General features: G+C 45.0%; 1 protein-coding gene across 1 annotated transcript in view; it reads left to right on the top strand.

Annotated features, from left to right (window-relative positions):
• Window positions 1-19,169: 19,169 nt before the first annotated feature.
• The window catches only part of BACH2 (BTB domain and CNC homolog 2), a gene marked incomplete at its 3' end in the record, with an annotated part of 350,119 nt that continues 342,492 nt past the window's right edge, over window positions 19,170-26,796 (top strand). The window contains exon 1 of the mRNA XM_081251311.1: window positions 19,170-19,470. The remainder of the gene's footprint in view (window positions 19,471-26,796) is intronic.

Raw genomic sequence — 26,796 nt, 5'->3', positions numbered from 1 at the left:
ACCCACGGTCCTTATCATAGTGAGTCAAGGTTTCATTTCACTTAAACCTGTCCTTTGCCCTTGGGATGCTCCTTGTCCAATGCCATCCATCTCAGCCCTGTGTCTCTACCCAAGCCAGGGAGGGCCCGCCGTGGTTTCCTTTTACCTCCCACCTTGCGGGGGACATCTGTGCAGGCAACACTCCTGGTTCCTCTCCGCCCAGCCCAAGCATCCCTGCTGCGCTGGAGCTTTGGGAAGCGCACGTGGTGAGTTTGCTGGCTCTATTCTCTGTCATCAAACTGCCGCCCACCCACTGTTCCTCAGTGGAGTATCCCAACCCTAAATAGAATTAATTGTCTCTACAATATACTGAGCCTTATTCAAGGTAAAGGATGGTACTATTCCACCAGAGCTGGCTACAAAATGTAACCTCAGTTATTTGAGACTAAAAGCAGGAGCGTTGTGTGATGTGTCCACACATACAAACATCACTCCACAAAACTTCTGAGTTAGTAAAGTTTGGATTATCTGAGATGCTCACAATGGAATAACAGTATGTGTCTATTTCAGGTGAAGACCAACAATTGCTTTGAGTTACTCATGGTTTTAAATAAACTAATAATAGACTGGAGCAATTTTATCGCATTCCATTATACATGTGGGCCAGGTTGTCTCTGTATCTTCCTCTTTAGGTGAACAAAGCATGAAGCATGCTGTTCCATCACGACTGAGTCTTTCATAAGCCACAACAGTTACTGTTGTGGAATACTAAACGTGACCCCAGTGGCCTGGTGGCATTAGTGCATCTTCCAAAAGTGCTCAGTTTTCTCCTGGGAAGTAATTTCATCAGTGATAGGCTACAACTGAGGAATTTCTGATAAGCAATGAGCACATATCGAATCCAGGCATATCACTTAAGGTTTTATGCTGTTAGCAGAGCTATAGCAGGGGCTGCCTGTTAAAAAGCATCTGTGAAAAGCAGATTATGGAAACAGGAGGCTCTATTCAAGTGGAGGCAGCTCAGCCTTTAAATAAATGTGTTTTTAATCATAAACTGTCACTGTTCTACAGACCTGTTTTTCCTATTAGCGTGTTGGAGATAATGTTAATGAGATTTAGTGTTTTAAGGGCAGTTAAAGTCTTATTATGAAAGGCAGCATAAAAGGACACAGCAGGATTCTTCTGAAGCTGTGAGTCATTATTTATCTGTGTGAAATCTGATGGCACTTAAATCTATATACGAATCATCTAAGCAACAAAAACTCAGGCTTAGGTGACGACACACACGATGTGTCCCCAAACACTTCTCCTCTTTGTTACTTTTCATACTCCTGAGAGAAAACACAAAAAAACCAAGGTTGGAAGTTTGAATATCAGGGGGAGGGGGTCACAAGTCAGTATTTCAGAAGACAGCTCACTTTTGTCATATGAATGTAACTGAGGTATTGATTACTGCGTTTATCCACCAGTAGCCCCTCTAAAAAGAGAATGACCTACACACAGGGGCAGCTGAAGGGGAAGGATTGGATGACCTTGTTCCTTGTGACACCCTTCCCCTCTCCCCAGCCCCCTCTCCAATTTGGTAATGACTGATTGTATCAGAGGTGGGCTCCTAACCCACCCAAGGCAGCCAGTCTGGCCACCTGATGTCTGGCCATCAACCAGACCGATCAGATTTCTTCTCTCACAATGTTGAAATAAGGAAGACCTAGTAAATAAGATAACATGCGACAGGAGTTTAAGCTGAAAAGATGTATGTAAAGGTGTCATAAAGAAGAGTCAGGGCCTTAAAAAGGAACAAATGAAATTTGTTCCTGAAATTTTTAGGGAACAGAAATTATAGGCATAAGCGGGTGTCTTGGTTGGGCCCCTCTCTGAGACTCAGCTCGGCTGGGATGTGAGAGGGCAGATCTCATCTCTCCCATAGATCCTCTGCACTCAGCTGCATTGCCTAGTTTTCCTGCGGTTGCACATACCTGTGTCTGACAAGACAGAGGAGGAGAGAGGAGAGTAACAGAGGCTACAACGCAGGGAGCAACCTCGGAACCCCTGAGGGGAAAACAAAACAAAACAAAACCTCCTAAGCAATAAAGAAATCCATCAGGCCAGAAAGGTGGGCTGGATGATGCTAAGAGGGCTGGGTATCAGGAGAGAATTGTGGTTTGGGTACAGTCTGAGAGTCTACCTGAAAGCTACAAGCTCTCCTTCCTAGTCTCCCCTCCCTCCTCCAGCCCCTCCCAGGAGGGGGTGTGTGTAGGCATTTCCCCAGGACAGAGAAGCACACGAGTGAATGAGCAGAAGCCCTGGCGTGTATCAGAGGGCAGGGCTGGTCTGTGCCACCATGGGGCAGCGTGGGCTGTGCTGGCAGGAAACCTCAGCGAGGGCTAGACTGGCAGCCAGCACAGCAGAGGGCAGAGCCCTAGAAGCTGTGATGCCTAATTTTAAGTGTCAACTTGATTGGGCTAAAGGATGCCCAGGTAACTGGTAAAACATTATTTCTGGGTGTGCCTGTAAGAGGTTAGCATTTGAATCAGTAAACTGAGTAAAGAAGATCATCCTCCCCAATGTGGGTGGGCACCATCCAATCCACTGAATGTCTGAATAGAATAAAAAGGCAGAGGAAGTGTGAATTTGCTCTTTCTCCTAGAGCTGGGAGGCCCATCTTCTGCCCTTGGGCGTCAGAGCTCCTGGTTCTTGGGTCTTTAGACTCCAACTCAATTATTCCACTGGTTTTCCTGCTTTACCAGCTTGCAGATGGCAGACTGTGGGACTTCTCAGCTTCCACAGCCGCATGAGTCAATTCCTATAATAAATCTCTCCTAATATCTATCTATCTATCCATCATCTATCTATTATCTATCTATCATCTATCATCAATCTATCATATATCATCTATCTATTTATCATATATCATTTATCATCTATCATCTATCATCTATCTTTCTATCATCTATCATTTATCATCTATCTATCATCTATCATTTATCATCTATCTACTTATCTATCTTCTATCTATCTATCATTTATCATCTAGCTATCTATCATCTATCTATCACTACCATCTATCTATCATCTATCACTTATCATCTATCTTCTATCATCTATCTATCTACAATCTATCTATCATCTATCTATCTATCATCTATCACTATCATCTATCTATCAACTATCAATCATCTATCTATCTGTCTTCTATTTATCTATCTATCATCTAATCTATCACTATCATCTATCTATCACTTATCATCTATCATTTGTCATATATCTATCTACTATCATCTGTCTATCTATCTACATTATCTATCATCTGTCATCTATCTATCTATCATCTATCACTATCATCTATCAACTATCAATCATCTATCATCTATCTACCTGTCTTCTATCTATCATCAATCTATCTATCATTTATCATCTATCTATCTATCATCTATCTATCACTATCATCTATCTCTCTATCATCTATCTATCATCTATCATTTATCATCTATCTTCTACCTATCTATCATCTATCATCTATCTTCTATCTATCTGTCTATCATCTATCACTATCATGTATCAACTATCAATCATCTATCTGTCTTCTATCTATCATCTATCATTTATCATCTATCTATCTATCACTATCATCTATCTCTCTATCATCTATCTATCATCTATCATCTATCATTTATCATCTATCTTCTACCTATCATCTATCTATCTATCATTTATCATCTATCTATCTATCTTCTATCAGTCTATCATCTATCACCTATCACTATCATCTATCAACTATCAATGATCTATCATCTATTTATCTTCTATCTATCTATCATCTATCATTTATCATCTATCTTCCATCTATCTATCATCTATCTATCTATCATCTATCATCTATCTTCTATCTATCATCTATCTTCTATCTATCATCTATCTATCTATCTATCTACCTATCATCTATCAACTATCTATCATCTATCTAACTATCCTCTATCTACCTAACTGTCTATCTTGTTCTTTCTGTTCCTCTCATGAATCCTGACTAATACAAAGCTAAATGAGCTGCCTCCCTGCGCACACTCTGAGCAGGAGAAGAGCTAATGTTTTGCCACCTGGCAAAAGAAGACTAGGACTAAGGCGGCAGCTAAGTGGGTGATGTTCCACAGAGATGACAGAGGAAGTGGAGGAGATGAAAGCCCGTCACAGAGAACTGGAATCTCACCTTGCTCCTTCCTTCCTGCCTTAAAGTGACTCCCCCCACCCCGCCCCAACAATGCAGGTCTGGTCCCCATGGTCACTCTCACCGAAATAAGAGGCACAACCAGAAGCAGAATAAACCAAATCTGAGAGCCAGGGAGTCTAGAAAGCAATCTTTGGCATTTTCTCAGCAATAAAGTATGAGTTTCCGTTTTTAATTTTGGGAAATTTCATATTGTGCAATTTACTATTCTTCTGAGAGCTGCCAGTACTATTTGCCGTCCATTTGGTATCTGGACCAAACCCAGGCATTTACTTGCAGAGGCTGCTTTCACTGGTTTGGGCAGCATTGTCTATCGGTTAGGAGAACAAGCTCTGGAGCTAGACTTCATGAGTTCAAATCCTGCCTCGGATACTTTTTTTTTTTAAGTTTTCTAAGACAGTTTATTGTAAAATTTTCATCCTAATTTGAATTTTTAAAAACATCTTTATTGGAGTATAATTGCTTTACAATGGTGTGTTCATTTCTGCTGTATAACAAAGTGTATCAGCTATACATATACATATATCTCCACATCCCCTCCCTCTTGCATCTCCCTCCCACCCTCCCTATCCCACCCCTCTAGGTGGTCACAGAGCACCAAGCTGATCTCCCTGTGCTATGTGGCTGCTTCCCACTAGCTATCTATTTTACATTTGGTAGTGTGTATATGTCCATGTCACTCTCTCACTTTGTCCCAGCTTACCCTTCCCCCTCCCCGTGTCCTCAGATCCATTCTCTAGTAGGTCAGTGTCTTTATTCCCGTCCTGCCCCTAGGTTCTTCATAACCTTTTTTTTTTTTTTAAGATTCCATATATATGTGTTAGCATACGGTATTTGTTTTTCTCTTTCTGACTTACTTCACTCTGTATGACAGACTCTAGGTCCATCCACCTCACTACAGGTAACTCAATTTGGTTTCTCTTTATCTGCCTCGGATACTTGAAGGGGGTACCTCTTTAGGAAAGCACTCCACTCCTCTGTGACAAGATTCCTGCTTCCCCAGGTAGTGGTGAAGATAAAACAAAGTGACCAGCCCTCCTGGTCTGCCCGGGATGGAAGGGCTTTCCAGGATGCTGGACTTTCATTGCAAAAACCGGGAAAGTCCTGGGAAAACTAGGATGTGTCGGTCACCCAAGGATAAAATAAGCTATTGCAGGTAAAGCAGTAAGAACGATGGGTGCTCAACAAATATTAGCCACTGATATTAGTGAACCCACTGCAAATGTGACTATTGCAATGGTCATTGCCTCCCCTGAACTTGGAGGTCTGGGATGAGTGTCCTGGTCTTTTCTAAAAGGGAAGATGTTTCTCCAGAGCCCTGGAATCACTGGAAACAGGGTAAAGACGAGGGTGGTGTGCCTGCACTGAAAGCAAAGTCTGCACACAGAGCCAGACTCTAGCCTCCGCTTCTGGCCTGAGATAATGCTGGAAGTGCCCCCTCATGCTCCCCTAATGCCCTCCCCACTTTGCGATGGGTCCACCTGAGCCATGCTGGCTGTCTGGCTGGTCTGCACTGGAGATCTACAGACAGAGCTTGATCTACTGAGAGAAGACTTCTAGTCTGCAGAGTCAGATTTCCCCTCAGGACACCCTAAGTCTCCCCAGGAGTTACTAGTGAATTTCTGAAAAATGAAAGGGCCTCCTGGGAGGTTCCATTCCTCGCAGACCCTTCATACATTTTATCCCTGAGGGGCTTGTAAGTTTCTTCATTGTCTGGTCTCAAATATAGGGGAGAATGGTGTACATGGAGGGGCACTTTAGTGCAGGGCTTAGGTACTTAGGGATTCTAGGCTGCCTGGGAGTGATCACGGGCAGCTTTTCCTCTTTAAACCTCGGCTCCCATATTTACCAAGTTGAGATAATAATTGCTAAGATTTACGAAGCACTTACTATGTGCTGAGAAATTGACATACAATATCTTAATTAATCCTCAGGACAAATCAAGGGGTGTTCAATTTAGGAATCCCATATTATAGAAATCTGAGGCACAAAGAGATGAAGTAACTTGTCCAAGAGCACACAGTTTGCGAGTGCAAGAACCAGGTTCAAATTCGGGAAGTCTGGCTCCAGAACAATAGCTTTCAACAAGGTATATTCTGACTCTATGCCCACCTCACTGGGTTGTTGTGAGAAATGAAGTAAAACATACAAAGATGCTTAACAACTGACAAAGGATTAACCTCCAAAATATACAAGCAGCTCATGCAGCTCAATATCAAAAAAACAAAAAACCCAATCCAAAAAATGGGCAGAAGACCTAGACATTTCTCCAAAGAAGACACACAGATGGCCAACAAACACATGAAAAGATGCTCAACATCACTAATTATTAGAGAAATGCAAATCAAAACTACAATGAGGTATCACCTCACACTGGTCAGAATGGCCATCACCAAAAAACTACAAACAATAAATGCTGGAGAGGGTGTGGAGAAAAGGGAATCCTCTTTCACTGCTGGTGGGAATGTAAATTGATACAGCCACTATGGAGAACAGTACGGAGGTTCCCTAAAAAACTAAAAATAGAATTACCATATGACCCAGCAATCCCACTACTGGGCATATACCCTGAGAAAACCATAATTCAAAAAGAGCCATGTACCACAATGTTCATTGCAGCACTATTTACAACAGCCAGGACATGGAAGCAACCTAAATGCCCATCAAGAGAGGAGTGGATAAAGAAGATGTGGTACATATATACAATCGAATATTACTCAGCCATAAAAAGGAACGAAATTGGGTCATTTGTAGAGACCTGGATGGACCTAGAGACTGTTGTACAGAGTGAGGTAAGTCAGAAAGAGAAAAACAAATATTGTATATTAATGCATATATGTGAAGTCTGAAAAAACTGGTATGGATAATCTTATTTACAAAGCAGAAATAGAGACACAGATGTAGAGAACAAACGTATGGATACGAAGGGGGAAAGGGGAGGGTGGGATGAACTGGGAGATTGGGATTGAGATATATACACTATTGATACTATGTATAAAATAGATAACTAATGAGAACCTACTGTATAGCACAGGGAACTCTACTCAGTGCTCTATGGTGACCTAAATGAGAAGGAAATCCAAAAAAGAGGGGATATATGTATACATATAGCTGATTCACTTTTCTGTACAGCATAAACTAACACAATATTGTAAAGCAACTATACTCCAATTAAAAAAAGAATAAAAAAATATTTATCAAATTTAAAAAAATACACAGATGCTTAGCATATAGTAAGCACTGAATAAATATTGGTTTTATTTTTTTTAGGGGTGGAGGGCTGAAAAGATAATCAAGATAAATGGTTCAGCATCAGCATAATCTTCATTCACATACAAGAATAGACAGTGAGTCTACTAAGCCAGCCTGATACTGTTAGAAAAATTTAACCAGTATTTATTGATCATGCATTCAGTGACTATCACTGTACAAAGAACTTGGGGTGGAGCTGTGAGTGAAACCAGACACTGTTTCTACATTCCTGAAGCTCACAGCCTAAAGAAAGAGATTAAAATTGAACAAATCATTCCACTCCAAAAAGAGGAAACAAATGAACAATCCAAAAACTAAATTAAGAAAACAATTCCATTTACAATAGCATCAAAAGAAAAAAGTACTTAGGAATAACTTAACCAAAAATGCAAAGACTTGTACCCTTGTAAATTGCAAAATGTTGCTGAAAGAAATTTTAAAAGACATAAATGAACGGAAAAGCATCCCATGTTCATGGATTGGAAGACTTAATACTGTTAAGATGTCAATACTGCCTAAAGTGATCTACAGATTTAATGAAATCCCTATTAAAATCCCAATGGTGTTTTTTGCAAAAAATAGAAAAATCCATTCTAAAATTCATATGAAATCTCAAAAGACCCTGAAGAGACAAAACAATCTTGAAAAAGAAGAATAAAGTTGGAGGTGTCACATTTCCTGATTTCAAAACTTAACTATTGAGTTGGCCAAAAAGTTTCTGAAGATGTTACAGAAAAGCCCAAACAAACTTTTTGGCCAACCCAAGACAAAGCTACAGTAATCAAAGCAATGCTGTACTGTCATAAAGACAGACACAAAGACCAATCGAATAAAATAGAGAATTCAGAAATAAACCCTTGCATACATGGGCAAATGATTTTTGACAAGGGTACCAACATCATTCAATGGGGAAAAGATAGCCTTTTTAACAGATAGCATTAGGAAAACTGGATATCTATATGTAAAAGAATGAAGTTGAATCCTTACCTTACACAATATACAAAAATTAATCCAAAATGGATCAAATACCTAAACATAAGAGCAAAAACTATAAAACTCTGAGAAGAAAACATAGGGGAAAACTCCTTGACATTGGATTTGGCAATCATTTCTTGGATATGACACCAGAAGCACAGGCAACATAAATGAAAATAGATAAATTGAACTACATGAATTAAAAACTTCTGTTCATCAAAGGACACAATCAACAGAGAGAAAAAGCAACCTAGAGAATGGGAGAAAATATTTGCAATTTATATATCTGATAAAGAATAAATACCCTGAATATATAAAGAACTCCTACAACTCAACAACAAGGAAACAAATAACCTGATCAAAAAATTGGCAGAGAACTTGAAAAGACATTTCCCCCAAAAAGATATACAAATGGCCAACGAGCACATGAAAAAGTGCTCAAGGTCACTAATCATAAGGGAAATGCAAATCAAAACTGCAGTGAGATACCACCTCACACTCATCAGGATGGCAACTATCAAAACACAAAAACAAAAATAACAAGTGTTGGCAAGGATGTGGATAAACTGGTACCTGGAGTAGTCAAATTCATAGAGAAAAAAGGGAGAAGAGAGGGTGCAAAGGGCTGAGAGGAGGGAAGAAAAGGGAGTTGATTCTGGATACAGAGATTCCATTTTGCAAGATGCAAAGAGTTCTGGAGCTGGATGGTGGTGATGGTTGCACAACAATGGGAATGTACCCAACATTACTGAACACTACACTTAAAAATATTTAAGATGGTAAATGTTATGTGCATTTTACCACAATTTTAAAAATACATTTAAAAAGAGGAGTGGAATATAAACGTAATGAATGCTGCAAAGGATTGGGTCCAAGGTGCACATAAAGCAGCTCTGACCTGGGTGTGTGTGTGAAAAGTTTCACTAAGTGCAGAGCGGGATGAATAGGAGTTTGCTGGGGAAGAAAAGAGGCAAAGAGAACAGCATATACAAAGTCCTTGTGAGGTGAGGGATCTTCATTCACTTGGGATGCTTTATTAATTATCCACGAAGTACAAACATTTGTTTTCACCTGGTTATTTCTCCTTTTTTTAAAAAAAAAAACGGAGACATAACTTACAAAGATTGCACAAATCTTAAATGAACAGCTCAATAAATTTAGTACCAACACTTTGAATCAAGTAACCGTCAAAAGGAGTATTGTCACGCTTCCTTTCCTCCTTCCTGGCCCTTTCCCTGGAGGCAGTGGTGGGGCAGGGGCTGAGGAGACATCACCAGGGAGCTGGTCCAGATGGAAGGAGAACAAAGAAATGCGGCAACTAAATGCAACCAGGGATCCTGAATTGGATCTTGGACCAGAAAGGGAAAAGACGTTGTTGGGACAGCTGGTGAAATTTGCATAGGATCTCTGGATTGGCTGGCAGCAGTGCTGACTTCCTGATTTGGATGTTGCATTGTGTGTAGGACAGAGTTGTTACCTTTTCAAAATACCCTCTGATGTATTTAGGGGTTGATGGGCATCATGCTGAAACTTGCTTTCAAATATTCAGAAAAAGAATAATAATAATGGGTGTGTATGTGGATATCTATAGATAGAAGGGGTGGGGGAGAAAGAGAGCAAGAACACACAAGTGTGTCAAAATATTAACAATTGGGGTATCTCGGGGGAGGTGATATGGGAGTTCTGTGTATTAATCTTGCACGTTTCCCAAAAGTTTGAAATTATTTCCAAATAAGTTATTTTTCAAAGACACTCTCTATGATTGAAAGGAACCCACAGGTGAGGTTGAGGTCAAAAAGGAAGAGAAACATGCCGTCTATCACTGAATTTGAAACAGGAAGGTTTGAGAGGAAAAGAATTTTTAGTGTTTCGTTTCTGCTCTCTCCAGAGTGAAGTAGGCTATCCTGAAAATAACCCACTGGAGATTATAATACACTAATAAGCAAACGTTCTGATTCAGTATCTGCTTTGGATCACACAAATTGGTCATCAGATCTGGGAATCTGGGACCCCTTCTCTGGATCACGGCCCAGCACGATCCTGAGACACTCCTAGACCAACCTTCACACCACCCTTTCCAGCCTCAGAAAATGAAGGATGGAGGAAACCTACCAAGAGGATTTGGCTGGTGATGACAGACCTGGGCAAAGCTGTAAATCCAGAGGGTGCTGAAGTGAAACTGGAACAAACACAGGGCCTCGGTGTTTTCATCCATCTGCAAAATCACCCAACACCCCATTTAAGTCTGGGCACGAGTCACCGGGTTTCCACACACACCTACCCTCTGAAGTGCAGTGAGGTGAGCCTGGGTGTGCGGTGCTGAGGGAGACTGCTTGTAGGAAGCATCTCCAGAAAATGGAGAGACAGACGAGGCCCAGAGCTCGGTCATCCACACAGGCACCGTGCCTGACGCATCCATCTGGGCGCAGGACAGCTGTGCTGACCAGTTCTCCGTTGTCACCAGCGTTCAGGTTGGATGCCCTTGTGTAGTTATATCACATAAACAGGTTTGTTTTTAAAAACAGATTAGAAACTATAAGTATAGTCATATATTTTTTGGGGAAACTGCCATAGAATTAGTGAACTCAGCTCTGTGCCCCTCAAAAACTCAGAAGCTGGATTGAGGAAAAAAATTTCAAGTTCGAGTACATTTGTATTAGAATAAAATCATCAAGGCTTTCTTTTCATAGTCATCCAAAAATTGTCAGATTACTTCTGTCTACAGCCAGACTTTTTCAAGGTTCTTAAGCAAAGATGTAATGATGGGTGAAAATAAGCAGTTTATTGACCACAAACATCTTTTTGAGGTGGGCAAAATGAAGAGATGGATATTTAAATTTTATTTACTCATCTATCTATTTAAGAAAAAGCTAGGCATCACCACAAGCTCTGAGGGGGGAAAAGAGAACATTGTTAGAATTACTTTTTTTAGAAAGGGGAAAGGAAAGCAATAGTAGTATTATTACTCTTATTATTATTACTCCTATTGCTATTATTTTGCTTATTTGAGCATTGAACTCATCACCTCCTTCCCTGTTTCCCAGGTGAAAAAAAAATCCAGCTCTCAGCCTCAGTTTTCTTACTTCTTATCCCCAACTCTCATCCTGAAGCTTCAAAATCTTACCATTGTCCTTTCTTTGATGACAATCCACTTAGGTTTCAGGTTCCACTTTTCAGAGTAGATATCTGATAACCCTCTTCTGTCCCCAGATTATGCTTAATGCTCAAAATGAGCACAAATGTCTGCCTTTCTCCTGTCCACCCACAGCTACTCCCACCTGCCCGGAGTTCTGGATTCTCGCTGTGTTTCCTCCTTCATATCCAGTGCTCCTGCCTTTATCTGCTCCATCCTTCCAGCCTCTGAGAACAGCTGTGTTGGGGATGGGTGTGGGCAGGACAGGAATGCAGCAATCAGGAGGGGAGTTGGTCCAGAGACTGGACCGTCCAGCCTCTTTCTTCGCACAGGTTCCTACCTCCCTGTCTCTCCAGGGACCCACTTCTCCCATTCATTCTCCCTCCCCCTGAAGTGGGTCTAGAACCTCCGTGCTGTCTCCCTGGACCTTTCCTTGTCATGGGATGCTGTTCTCAGACGCCTTCTTGAAAAGTCCGCCTTGCTTTCCTTGATGTGTCAGTCTCTGGACCATCTCCCCTCCTAATCGCTCCATTCCTGTCCTGCCCACACCCATCCTCAACACAGCTGTTCTCAGAGTTCCAGCCCTGGCCCTCCTTCCTTTTCACTCCACCACTTTCCAGAGTGATTTTTCCCTCCCCCTACATCCCAGGATTGGTTCGTCCCTCTGGTCATTCCTCTCTCTCCCTCAAGTCCCTCATGCAAATGACCCCTACGTCTTGAATATCTTTCAATCCACCCCCTCCGCCTGGACTCAGCCCCACTCGCTGCCTTGGTTTGGGCTCCCATCATCTTGTCCCTGGATTTCTGCTATTGTCTCCATCTCCTCAGGCCCCTTCATGCTGCCAAGGCTGTGTTCTTTCTAAAACCCAAACTGATTATGCCTCTTTGACAGCTGGAAACTGGTCATTGAAAGCCACCCAGCCAGACTTTCCAGTATCTCTGGGCGACTCTGAAGACACAAGATAAACTCAGAGGATTTTCCTGCAGTGTATTAATTTTTTTAAAACATCTTTATTGGAGTATGATTGCTTTACAATGGTGTGTTAGTTTCTGCTTTATAACAAAGTGAATCAGCTATACATATACATATGTCCCCATATCTTTTCCCTCTTGTGTAATTTTAATCATAGATTTTGAGTGTGGGAGAGGAATTTTTTTTTTTTTTTTTTTTTTTTTTTTTTGCAGTACGCGGGCCTCTCACTGTTGTGGCCTCTCCCGTTGCGGAGCACAGGCTCCGGACGCGCAGGCTCAGCGGCCATAGCTCACGGGCCCAGCCGCTCCGCGGCATGTGGGATCTTCCCGGACGGGCACGAACCCGCATCCCCTGCATCCGCAGGCGGACTCTCAACCACTGCGCCACCAGGGAAGCCCTCCCATAACTTTCTGATCTCCTTTCTTGACGTCATAACGTCTCACTCCTTCCTAGCACTCCAACACGTGGAAGCTTTGGTCTGACCAAAGTCCAGCCTCTGGGGATCCTTTTGTGTTGAACGTCCAGCCACTTTCCCTCCTCTCTGAATCCTTCCCAGCCTTGACGCTCAACTCAAATTCCACCTTCTCGGTGAAAACCTTCCTCGCTGTTTCAGCCCTCATAAATTTTTTTCCTCTTAACACCTACAACACTTAAGTTCTTATTAGAACTTAATTACACACATCTTGAATTTTATAACTTTTATTGGCTTTCTTTATTACAGAAGTAATACATTTATATTAGAGAAAAAAATTAAAAACCAGTTAAGCAAAAAGAAAAACCACTCATAAGCTCTTCAGCTTGAGGGAACTACTTTAACACTGTCTGTATATCCTTCCACACCTTTTTCTATGGACGCTTAGACAATTTTTCCACTTTGGGGATAATACTGCTTTGCAATTAAAAAAAAATTTACTAATAAAGCATTGAAATACCAGTATACGTACTTCTTCAACATCATTTTTGATGAATCCATGATATTCAATTTTATATATGAGCCACCACTTATTCAGCTAATTCTCTGCTGTAAGGCATTTAGATTTTTCTATTTTCTTTTTGCTTTTATACCAAAAAAATCTTTCTGAATAGTCAACATTTTCAATAGTATAAATTCCAGTAAATACAATTTCTATGTGATAATTTTAAATATTAATTATGAGTAATACATGAAATAATTAATAAAAGTAATTAAATATAAAATCACTGCATTTGTCAACTGTTTAATTTATGTTAGCTTTGACTCCCCACCTAAATTTAAGTTCCTTAAGGATAAGATTCAGTGTTTTCTAATTTTTCATCTCTCATCGGCACAAGAGATATTCAATTGTGCACGAAGAAGAATTGGTCTATTTCACTTAAATTTTATGTGGCATCAATTCTTCATTGCAATAGAAGATCTTGGGCTATGTTACTATAGATAATGATGTAAGAACATTTTTTCTTCTTAAGGACTATTTCCAAAGTCCTTCTTAGGAACTGAGGTGATCTTGGGGGAGATAAAGATGGGATAAATAAGAGGGATGTGTTGTTAAAAAGCGAAAAGGCTGCCAGCCAAATTTAACAATAGCTAGAAGTAAAATTTCTGCATGATCCTAGTTACTCCAGAAAATTACAGTGCTCTCTAGTCTGGAATACACTGATTATTTTTCACAACTTGTATGAGATTTTATACAATGAGAAATAACTCTTCCTGGCAGTGGCATGTCCACAAAGACTCTAGCAGCAACTCTCAAACTTCCTCTGCGCTGCCCAGCAGTCCTGCTACATCGCCCTTCACTGGTCCACTTTTTCTCTCTCCTCCAACTCCTACACCCATCCCTCCTTTACCATCAGCTGATCTCCTCGCTTCTGAGTCCCCTAAGAAAACAGAATCACTCAGACAAGGACTCCCAGCATCTCCTACCACCCCATACCAGCATCCCCGAGCATCCCCACCTGAGCTGCCTTCCCTCCTCTTGTGGGGATGAACTGGCCCCACCTGACTCAAGTACTTCACTCCAAAAGTTAACCCCTCTCTCTTGGCTTCAACAGTTTCCCCTCTTGACTGGATTATTCTCACCAACAAGCTCTAATTTTCTCATTGCCCTCTACCCATGTCCCCATTTTGTCTTTCACAGCAAAGCTCCTCTAGAGAGTGGTCCATATCCATTGCCTCTACTTCCCCTTCTCCCAGTCTCTCTCAAATCCACTCCAGCCAGGATGAGTCCCTACCACTCCCCTCCGTCAAAGACACCAATGCCCTCAGATCATTAAAAATCAATGGTATGTTCTCATCGGTAACACCCATCAGCAGCACTGACACAACGGATTACCCCCAGATTTCGAAACATCCTATGTTACTTGGCTTCTAGGATGCTACACTCCCCTCTCCCCTTCTCTCTCACTGGTGCTGTTTCTCAGCTATCTTGGCCAGATCTTCATTTTCTTCATCTTCTGCCCTATAAATGTTGGCATGCCCCAGGTCTCGTCCTCAGACCTCTTCTTTTCTTCACCCATGTTAACAGATTCTCTATGTTGATGACACACAGATATCCATCTCTGGTCTGGACCTCTCTCTTGAAGTCTCAATTCCCATGTTTAATTGTCTACTCGACGTTTTCACTTAGATGTCGACAGGCATCTGAAGTTTACTTTATCCAGATGCAAACACTTCAACTTCCCCCCATACCTGCTCCTCCTGTAGCCTTCCCCATCTCATGAAATGGAATCTCTGTTAATCAGCTATTTAGGCCAGTCTAGGATTTCCTTTGACTCCGCTTTCTCTCACATCCCACGGTCGAATTGTCAATAAATCCTGTCTAGTTTACTTTGAATATATACCTAGATTCCCTTTATAGCTATCGTTGCAGTCCAAATTACCATCACCTCCCTCTTGGTCTATCTCAATAGCCTCCTAAGTGGTCTCTGTGCTCCCTCTCTTGTCCTCTCCTCGACTTAGCAAACGAAATGATCTTTTAGGAGTTGAGGCCAGGTCATGTTCTCTCTCTGCAGAAACCCCTGTAAATTTCACCTGAACTAGAACCTACTGGCTAGCCCTCTGGCATCATCTCCTGCTACTCTCCTTCTTGCTCTTCTGCATCAGGCACTGTGGCCCCTTTGGTGTCCCTGGAGCATGCCAAGTCCACTCTACCTCAGTCCACTCTACCTTTGCGCCTGCTCTTCTCCGTATCTGAAAAGCTTTTCCCCAGGATAGCTGCACAGCTCACCCCCTCACTTCATTCGTATCTCTGCTCAAATGCTTCCTCATCAGGGACAACTTCTCTGACCCAATCACCCTATCTAAGAGTGGCCCCACCCCTGGCACTCCTGAGCTCCTATTTTATTTGATTTCATAGCACACTCTTCACCTCCAGATATTACAACATACAACTTGACATATATATACATATATATATACACACACATATATATATATAGTCACTTCATTTTCTGTCTCCCTCCCCCATCCCATCTCATCACTAGAATGAGAATTCTGCATGCCAGCTTGTAGAACAGTGGCTGCCACATATAGGTGGCTCAATAATTTTTGAACAAAGCACCACTCAAAGCTATCCAGATTTCACCAGTTTTCCCAGGTGTCACCTGTGTAGTACTGAGCTGGGGTATTATGGTTTAGATATACTTGAAAACATCTGGTTTTGAAATCATAATCCTCAGCCATAATTCTGAGGAATTTGCCCAATGAGTAGAACTCAGTTTCTTCTTAACAGAACTTCCTTCAGTGCGCCGGCTCCTCCTGACTTTGGTACCCTCCCTCTAAACATCTCACTCCGTTCTCTCTCATCTGATGTTAACTTTGTCCTGCTGTGTCTCATTTAAGGTACCACATTTCAAATTCTGCCTAAGAAAAACCATTATATCTTCTCAACATCCTCAAATCCTATAAGAGGGTGCTGGAGAGCAAAAACATCAAAGACTTGGGAACTGCTCACTTCTTTCTTCTGTCTTCCTTTGCTCATCTTTTTGTTTCCTGCATGTTTTAATCTTTCCTATTTTATTTTATAAAATCAAGGAGATTTATAGGGATAAGGTTTACTGACTTCAATGTTATGGTACAAATTATTGTCCCTGGAAATCATATCCTGCCTTAGAAATGCATCACAGATGAAGCCCATATTCTGGATCAGCACACACATCTCATTATGTAGGAAAAAAAAGTATATCAGGAAATGTTGAATGTTGCAGGCACGGGAAATAAATTGACCTCTACACAAGTTACCGCCATGAATACACAGAGGGAAGGACCTGCGTCTGTTTCACATTGTAAAAGCCTGAAGTGCCCAGAGCAGCACTGCAAACCCAGGGAATGGCTGGCAAATGTTCACGACGAGAGTGCTAAGGCCGTCCACAGCCTAACCTGTGCAGCAGTTCTGGTAAAAGTGTCCAGTTCTTGATTTACCATCCTAATTTCATGTAATTCTGAATATGCTTTAGAGGCTTTAATTCAAATTACCCACTTCTAACTTTGAAAATGCAATAACTAACTCCCTACCAGACTTCCAGCTCCTCAAAGGCAGAGATTTTGTCTTATGGACAGCCACAGACAGAGGCACGTGATTGCACTACTGGACGTGACCTTAGAGATCGACCTGGCCTAGTTCAACCTCCTTGAATGACTAAATAATACAACCTATCATAGTTGCATTTGTTTTTTCACCTCTAATTGCTGTCCCATTCCATACTTGAGAATTTCAAACTGAGAAAGCTCCAGTCTGAGTCTTTGGCAAATAGACTAACTGAAATGACCTAATAGCCTTTGTTGTATCCACCTGGGACCAGAAGCAAGGTGGCAAAATGGGCTTGTGGTACCCCCTTCCAGCCCCTCTCCACACCCCACGGTGATGCACCCAACTCCATTCACAGCTGGGCGGCCACGGCCTGTTTGAAGAGAAATGAATTTACTGGACCCTCAAAGGGATCTTCTCAAGCCTGGATCTTGTGAGAAAAACATTTCTTGGCCCTACAAAAACGCAAAAAGTTATCGCATTGACACTCACATGTTTACAAGAATGAGGAATGCAGAAACATCACCGTTCATAAGACTATAAGAAATGGTCCCGTCAAGGCAGATCGGGGGTCATCAGGATCCTATGCCCTTGCCCTGAGGCCAGGCAGGGACCTCACAAGCAGGGCGATTTGTCAAAGGGGGCACCAGACCCACAGTCAGGAGACTGAGGACCCCTCCTACCTCTGAGACCTCTGTTCATCTGAAAACTGGAGATGCTAGCAGAGGAAAGCTCCCAGGGTGGGTCTCGACCTACCCAACGAATCTCTGCAATGGCCTCTTCCGCTTCCTTTCGGCCATCGCTTAGCTTTCCACGCAGGCGTTCAAAATGGGGCCTTTTAAAACTCTGCCCTCAAACGAAGGTGGTTCAGAGCAACACTTTGGCTGATATCGCGAGACTCCCAGGGCAGCGCTTCACTGCTTCCTCAGCATAGGCCAGGGCCCATCTTACGGGCGGGGGGTGGGGGGAATTTATGATCCTTCTCTCAGTTGAGCGAGCCAAAGTTTTATAATATTCATTAAAGATCAGCACCGCATGTAATAATACGATACTGCCTGTACACAAGGGGCCCAAGTTATAGGTGTTCAGGGAACGTGGCCTCGACAGGCATAAAGTGGCAGGCACCAGCACTACGCTAACACAACCTTCTTTTATTGCAAATGTTCCTTCAGTCGAAGTCCTAATTACTTTCTGTAAAACCCTTACCACCATCAAGCTTTCTTCCGACTGGGCAGCCACACTATGGCCTTAAAGTGCAGCAGCAAAACCCTGGCGGCCTCCCGAGTGGGCGGCAGGGGGGAGGATGGAACCCATCAGGAGCTGAGGATTTGCAGCTGGGAGGCAAGCTTTTCAGTGAGCTTCGCGATTGCTCGCGCCCCTTCTAAAACCCTGGCGTGGGGACTTAGAGGCTCCCTCGGTGGGACAGGCCGAGGCCCTCCTGGAAAGGATTGAAACGTCAGTATCAGTGTTAGGTAAGAAGCTACTCTTCCGCGCCCCAGCCCCTCCCAAGAGGGGGACCGGTCAGCTTCGAGGGGCCCGTGGAGCATCTTTACCTGCCCCTCCTGGGAAACGCTAGACAACCCCGGAATCCCAGGTCTCGAGGTCTGGCTCCCGTTCCTGGGTCTAGTGCCCTGGGCTCTGCCGCCCCCTCCCCAGGTGCCACACCAGCTCTCACCTCTCCCCCCACCCACTAGCCCCCCCAGCCCTGGCCTTTCAAGGCCCCTGCGAGTCGCGGGCAAGGCCGGACCGAGCCAGGCGGCCGGCGGGCCCTGAGCAAGGGGCTCTCCAGGCCGCGCGGCCGCACAAAGCGGGGAGTGCGGCGGCTGCAGCGTGAGGCGCGCCCCCTCCCGCGAGCGGGCCGAGCGCGCGCCCGCCCCCCGTCCCCCGTCCCCCGCCCCAGCCCCCGGAGCGCCATTCGCGGAGCGGCTTACGCTAGTCGCCGGGCGTACGGCGCCCCAGCGGCCGGGGAGGTGCGCTGCCCGGCTCCCGTAAAGTTATTGTGAATGGGGAGCGGGTGACGTCAGCGCCGAATGTCAACAATGTAGCGATTGAGAGTGTGGGCGTTCCGGGGAGAGCGGGAGCCGAGCGGCCCGGAGCAAACAGCGCCGAGCAGCCGCCGCCTCAGCAGCAGCAGCAGCAGCGGCAGCAGCGACCGTGCACGCCCGGGCTGCGGTCGCAGCAGCGCTAACGCGAGCGCCCGCCGCCGCCCTAGCCACCCCGCCTGCCCACTCCCGCTGCCGCCGGGCTCTCGCTTTCTCCCCGGCCTCCCCTCGACCCTTCCCCTCCCCCTTCCCGGCACACTCGGGGGGCTGGGAACGTGCTGCCATGTGATGCGCGTCCTCTCCGAGAGCTTTCGGTGACCCCCCTCCCAGGCTGCGGACCGGGAGGACGCGGGGAAGAGGAGGCGGAAAAGGACGCAAAGTTCTCTGGCGAGGTGAGTCCCCGGCCGCGGGTCCCGGGCCCTGGCGGCGGGCGGGGCAAGTTGGCGGGGGGAGCGGGCGCGCGGGGCAGGAGGGGAAGCGTGGGGAAGCGGCGCGGGAAGGGAGCCGCGGCCGCCGGGCGCGCAGCCGCCCGCCGAGCGCCCTGCCCGCTTTTATGGCATTTTCTAGGAACGGTAAGGGGGTGGAAGCCGAGACGGCGGACGCGCTGCGACGACTGTGCGCTCTCTCGCCTGGCTGTTTACGGCGGGCGAGGCGGCATTGTATTTTGCTCGCGTCGACGGGTGTTTTGGAACAGCAGGGGGAGGAGGAGCAGAGGGTAATAAGTCAGGCGTGGGGAGGGCGGGCTGGAGGGAGGCGCGCGTCCGCGCGAGCCGAAGCAGCTGTCAGACCCACGGCTCGCTCCCGGCCCCGCGAGGCCCGGGCGCCCCGGCCCCCAGCGCGCGACCGCGGTGCCAGGCCGGGCGGCCTCCTCCCTGCCCGCGGCGTCCGCGCCCGGGGCTGCTCCGCGAAGCTTTGCGCTCGGCTGTCAGTCGCCGCCGGGTAGCTGGGACCACAGCGACTGGCGGGGCATCAAAGCCCAAGTTTAGGGTCCCGGGTAGAGGCAGGCTGCTGGCTCGCGGCGCAGACCTTGCGCTGAGCGCTGGGTGGAATCACTACTACCAATGACCGGGTTATTGAAATGCGTCCCAGGGAGCTCAAGCCGAGGGGCTCGTGCCTTCAGAGAGGGAAATCTTGCACCTTCCTCCCCCAAGATTCTGCATAAAATCAAAGTGCAACACACACCCTCTTCTCCCTGCCCACACTTCAGTCTGCAAGCCCCAGAAGCTCCACCTAGGAGAGGAGTTTATCCAGGGGACACCTCTCCACCTACCCCACGCCGAGGCGCCCTGTGGGGTCTCGCACTTTTCCTCCTCTCACTGGGTGGGTGCTCAGGAGCCGAGCGCCGATGGAGAGGGAGGCGGGCGGCGCTCCTGGGCTACGCCAGCTGCGAGAGGGGACTCGAGTGAGCATCTCGGCGACCTCGGTTTGGCCGAGGATTTGCAGGAACTCGGACCGTGAGAGGAAGCCTGCAGGGCCGGGTGTACGCGTGTGAAAGGGGTCGCGCACCCCTGGCTTCGGGGGTCGTGGGCGCGCGGGGTATCCCCAGCATCCTCTCGCGTGTAGGGGAGTTTGATAACTTGGGGGAAGTTCCTGCACAACCGCTGTCCGATGGTTTTGTCTGTGGCCCGAGAAGGAACAGCGCCCGCAATTTGCCTGTCCGGTCACCGTCGTCGCCGCGACCCTTGGGACCTGGGAAACAAGAGGGACGAGGGCGCCTCACCCCCGACTGAGCTGCACACTCCCGGCTGTCGGGCGGGCGGCGGGACGCGGCGTTCCTCGGTTTTCACCTTCACTGTCTAGTGCTGCCGTCTCTGACTCCTTATGTAAATTTAATCTGTTGAGTGTGTTTAACTAAAAAGGGTAATTACTTTAGATAAAAATTCTTTCCTGCCTAGTGCGAACCTTGGCGGAGATGATGCCTAATGAGATATTTTGCTTTTGTCTGTTTAGAGTAAAATTAGAGATGTTAACTCTGATAACGGTTTTCTCAGATCATTTAAATGTAACATGTAGGAAAGTCATGTCGAGCTGCGAAGGCTCCGGCTGACATGAAAGAAGCTGAGCGGGAAGGGCTGCCTCTCCTTCGGTGGAGAGGCTCTTTTGGTAAGGCGGCGGCGTCTTGCTTAAAATGTGAGACTGCCTCCACCCTGGTGCTCCGGCGGCTCGCAGCTCGCGAGTAAACGGCGTTTTTCCTTCTTCCAGGTAATAGTAAACGTGAGTCAAAATGACATCTTGTTAGAATTGGTCTTTAGTCTGTAAGAGAGATTGCTAAATAAGTGCTGCATTCAAACTGCTCCCGTGAAAGGTCTGTCAGCATTTCCATTATAAATTCAGGTTTTCAGGAGTTTCTCATTTCGCCCCAAAACTTTGAGTGGCTGAAATGTCTCTCCCTCCTAGTGTTCTGCCTTAAAAAATGCATTGATTGTCCACTTCCATCCTATTTGCTGTTCCTGAAACTTGAATATCATTCAAATGGGGGTCCCAGAAATGGAAAACACAACCATGGAATAAAGTACTTTTGTTAGAACATACTTTATTTGTGCTGAATAATATTTTCATTTTGGATTTTGGAAGACATTACGTTTGCCACTTGGTCATCATAAATGTGTTCATTCTTTTGGTGTCCATCAGTTCTGCAGGTGGATTGAAATGTCAGTTCGTGTTGTATATGCCAGGATTACGTGGAAGAACATTCTCGTCATATATGTGTGTGTCTGAGCTCATAGCTAAATTATATGCGTGCCTGTTAGGTACCTGTCAGTTCTTTGTATGTTGCATGTGAGGATCTTCCATAGAGGAGAAGAGGTAAGGCAGAAAGGGAGGGAGGGAGTCAGGGACACCCACACCCCGCAAGTCACTTTTCAGTATTATCAGTGCCTGGAAGAGAGCCATTCTTTTGAGTTATGCCTCTGACTCAGTGTCCTCAGGCAAGTCCCTTCCAGTCACTCACCTCTGGCTGCAGTGTGAGGGGCTTAATTATTTGCAAACTACGCTGACATCCCTGGATGAAAGGCACTGCATAAATGCAAAGTATTGTTCTGATATGGAATTTAATGATCCATTACAGTTCATCAGGAAAATGCACTTTGCAGTGGTAGTCAGAAACGTTTCCACCTGATGGAGGGTAATAATAACTGCCTAAAAGTAGGTTCAGATTACAGATGAGACAATTAACTCTAGCCATGTGCTCTTCAATTTGTTGCAATTCATTTTGTGATCAAAATGAGTCGCAGAGAGCCAGATGGTCAGGTTCACGTTCACATCTCTCCTAGGCCAGCGCTTCACTTCTGAGCCCACTGTCTGCACAGCCAATGGGGACTTACTCATTAGCGCTTGTGAGCTGTTCCTCAGAATTTGTGATCGAGGCTCCTGTGATGCCAACAAAAGGGCTCAGGCCGATCTGTATTGTTGGGAGCAGTTTAATTTTACTTGGATTAACTCATGCCTAGTGTCTCTGGTATGGATCCAGCCTTAACAAGGGAGGAGAGAGAGCCTAGTGGCTGTCTAGCTCAGCAGGGCTGGGCTCCACTGCTCTACTTTTTGTATACCTCAGATTTCAGGGGTTACGTTGTCTGGCTTCTTGTAAATGTTGGCTTATACTCAGTTAAATAAATACCCTCCCTGTCTGGCTGAGGGGTTGAGGAACAGGACCAGTTTCGTGGACATGTGACCTGCACTGTTGCACAGGGCCCCTTCCCCCTCTCAGAAGGACCTCACACGTGGTTAATCTTCTGCTGTTGTCTTCTTGAGAGCCTTAATAATCCTTGAACATGGGGCCCTTCATTTTCATTTCTCGCTGGTCTCCGTGAGGAGGGGGCACGACGTGGAGTGGCAGGCAGCCACTACTGTGTCTCAGTTCCTTGTCGTCGACTGTTGCCAGGCAGGAATGGGTGGGAATACTGGCTTTGTGTTGCCACATCTTCTGATTTTTCCGAGGGAAGCTGGATATCAGGGTTTTTAATGTGGAATCCCCTAATTTTTAAATATTCACTCAAACATTTTCTAAACGCTGGGTGGGAACACTGTAAGCTCCAGAGCTGGCCTGCAGGCTGCCCGGCTCCCAGTGCTGAGTGAGCTAAAACATCTTATTGTTTAATATTTCTGTATCTGGCGATTTTCTAAAGGCCTGGTGCATAGGGAGACAGTTTGTGAGTCTCCACCAAGTGAATGGTTAACAGCGGTCAGGAAAATTGAAAAATGCAAGAAAAACAGAACTCTAAATCAAATGAACTCAACACTGAGTCCCACTCAGGGATCGATAGCTTTCTTTTTAACAGAGAATACAGCGTGAGAGTCCAAATAATTAATATCGAGGGCACCGTATAAATCCTCTGCAGGTAAATAATCCATTGCTTTTGGGTCACCTGCCCTCTATGTAGTTGTTATTGACCAAATGGTGTAACATGCCTGTTTAAGGCCTAAGGACTCCTCCATGAGAATTTGACATTTGCAAACACCCACTAAAACAATAGCTGTGATTTATTGAATGTTCACCACATGCCAGAAACAGTGCTGACTGCTTTCTCTGCACATAATCTTGTTAACTCTTCAAGGCAGCCCTATGAAGCAGGCATTGTGCCCATTCTACAGAAGAGGAAGGCTCTCGTTGGAAAGAATTTCATCAGAATGCAGTGTGTGTTGTCCTGACTGTCTAAAGGTTATTTCCCTGTCCTATATACACAATCCAGCCCTGAGTCAATGACTGGGCGTGGGGTAGGGGTCATAGCATACCGAGAACCCAGTTCTTACCCTCACGTGCAAGGAACAGGGAACAATGCAATATGCAACATATCTGTCAAAATCTGCGATTCAGACAGCAAACACCGCATCTGCTTCCCTGTCTCCTCCTTTCCTTGGCGGGATGTTGAAGAGGCTCCAGTGACATAGGACCCTATCACAGGCACTAGCAGTTCAGAAGTCAGGGCTCCTTGCAAAAATTGGCATTACTCTGGAAAAGAAAATAAGAAGCTTTTGGCAGAGCTGAAGCCGAGTTAGGGAAAGCAGTACCAAGGCCTTGGTAATGACAGAAAATCACTCCTGTATTGTCGATGACAGCGTATAACCCATTCCTATTCCATTTTTAAATTTTATGTAAATATTTATAAATTGTTCAAGTCCAAAGTGAAACCTGCTGTGAATTAAACATTTTGTAAACTCAGATTGCCCAGAATATTACTCATCTTTTTTGGTCTGGGATGATATGTAATAGAAAAGTAGCTCTTTCTTTGTCAATTCAAGGTTTTTACTTTTTTTCCCTTTTCTTTTTTTTTTTTCTTTTCGTTAATTTCAAATGGCAGTTTCCCTAAAACTGAAACTTACTCCTACCATCAGTATGCTACTCAGCTTCCCTAAAGCTGGAAGTCTCCTTAAAACCACCAGGATGTCCTTTTCAAGGACCCTTTCTTTTCTAAAGAATATGGAAATTGAACCTTGTCCTACTAATGAGACTACTTCAAAAATCAGGCAGGAATGTTGCCTTTGTTTTTCCTTGAGCTATTTTTTTCCAAAATAATAAATCTCCCCAATCTGAAAGCATTTCACGTGCTTGTTCATTCTAGTCATTGGAATTACAGCCAAAATGTCTCTCAGTCTTCCCCAGTGACCTCATAATCACCACTTCTCCAGCATATTCCCCTGGTTAACGTCTCTTTTGTTCCTCAGCCTGATAATAAATTGGCCTTTGGTTCTGAGATGTGTCATTTGCTTCCCTGACCTCTTCGTTCCTCTCCTGGTGGCCGTAGGACACTGGCGCTGATGCCCCTGCGAGCGGCTGCCTGGTTGCCGGTTCCCTCTTCTGCTTGTGTCAGCTTTCATCCTCTCCTTTCCCAAGCATTTAAATCCTCCCCTTTCCAGTCCTCCCATACTTCTCGTGATTTATCTCCATTTGTTTCTGAGCCTGCAGCTGGCATGTGGACAAACTCCAGGTTAGTCGCAGAGGAAAACTTCCTGAGTTTCCAAGTCCGTTGTCAAGTTTAGTCTTGCGCCATCCTTTTGTCTCTCCCCTGCCATTGCTTCAGGAGTTTCCTCCGGACTCTTCACAAGTCTACTCCATAGAAGGCTTAGCTTGGACTTTCACTTTGGAGTTTAAAGCTGGGAGAGCCCCACGTGTTTACTCCCGTTCTTTTAAGTAGGGAAACAAAGTGAAGGTGCCGCTCAGGAAGCTTGCTTAGTCTCCTAGTCCCAACAGATTATCTGCAGGTTTTATTTTCCTGTATTCTCCTCAGCAACAGGAGCTCATGGATGCCATAAAATGGGCCAAGTGTCCAGAAACGCCATCCTTTAGAGGCAAGTGCCTCATTCATTCACTAAACAAACGTATACTGAGTATCTCTTACGTGGCAGGCGCAGTGCTAGGTGATCATGGTGCCAGCGGGGAGCAAAGCCAGTCCTGGCCCTGCCCCCATGAAGCGCCCCATCTGGTAGGGGGGATGGCATTTATCAGACAGCCACAGATAACTTCTTGCAAGTTCTGGGAAGGAAAGGTATTTTATGCACTGGAGGATGTACTGGGGAATGTGACCTGGTTGGGAGGTTGGAGCTGCCCTCCTCGAGGAACTGTGGAGTGAGCTACCACTAGGGCCTGTCTGAAACTGGAGGCTAGCTCTCCCAACCCTATTAATTTACTCCTGTCTGTGGCCCTTTGGAGTATTGCATAAACCATGCTATAACCCGTGGAGTCATTTTGGCAAATAATGGTTCCTGTATACAGAGTCCAGAATTGATTTATTTACCTGTGTCTTTAGAACCTGATAAAAACAGAACTGTTAATTGCCAAGAATACTGTTCGCTTCTATACTTGGAAAAAATGCAAGTTAGCATTCTTATTTTGGACATATTGAGGGTTGTTTTGACAATATTTGAATGATGAGAAGCTACACAGCCATGCCCTCCCAGTTGGCTGATGTGTGTGGGCCCCAGGCGAGGGTCTCTAGTGAAAATGTGAGTCCAGCTTATCGGAAGCCCCTGCCTACCCGAGAGTGGGAGGGTCTCCAGCCTCTGCAGACCGAGGATGATTATATAGACCATTCTTAGCACAGTTTAGGAGTGCAGACAGTGTCTATTCAAAACAAATTGCCTTTAGTGTATGCTAAAACTCCTCTATTTTCTTTTTCTCTGATGGTAGCTAACCTGTGTTGGGAACCTCCTATGTGTGTTACTGATATTAACTCATTTAATCCATATAACCACCTAGAGGCAGGTGTGATCATTAGAAGGTGAGGCACAGATGTCATCCAGCTAATGAGTAGCTCAGCTGGGATTGGACACTAGGTGTCCGATGCTAGAACTTGTTCTCTTGACCACTGTGCTCTTCTGCGTCCCCTTTTCCCTTTTGCTCTCTACCAGGTCTCAGAAGTGGAAATATAGGCCATCTCACTCTGAAATACTGGATATTTTATCGACATCTATCTGAAAGATAAAATTGAAAAATAATTTCTCAGTGAACCTGAGTGAATGTATCTGTTGTCTTTCATCTGACTCACTTTCTAAGAATTTCATTCCTCACTTCTAAGTGTCCATCTGGGGATCAGAGCATGGAAGTGATGACGTGTAAAGACAAAAGGAAGAGCTAGACACAAAACATGAATCCCATGACTCTGGTCCCAGGGTTTTCCTGTAACTCATGCTCCTACCCTGTTGTTATGCGAATAATTTGTTTATAGCTTCCTTCCTTCCTTCCTTCCTTTCTTTCTTTTTGGATGAGGAAGGAAAAGGTGTAG

Source organism: Mesoplodon bidens (genome assembly GCF_964165515.1).
Source record: "Mesoplodon bidens genome assembly, chromosome: 12".
NCBI lineage: Eukaryota > Metazoa > Chordata > Mammalia > Artiodactyla > Ziphiidae > Mesoplodon > Mesoplodon bidens.
This window is presented reverse-complemented; position numbering and strand designations above follow the sequence as displayed.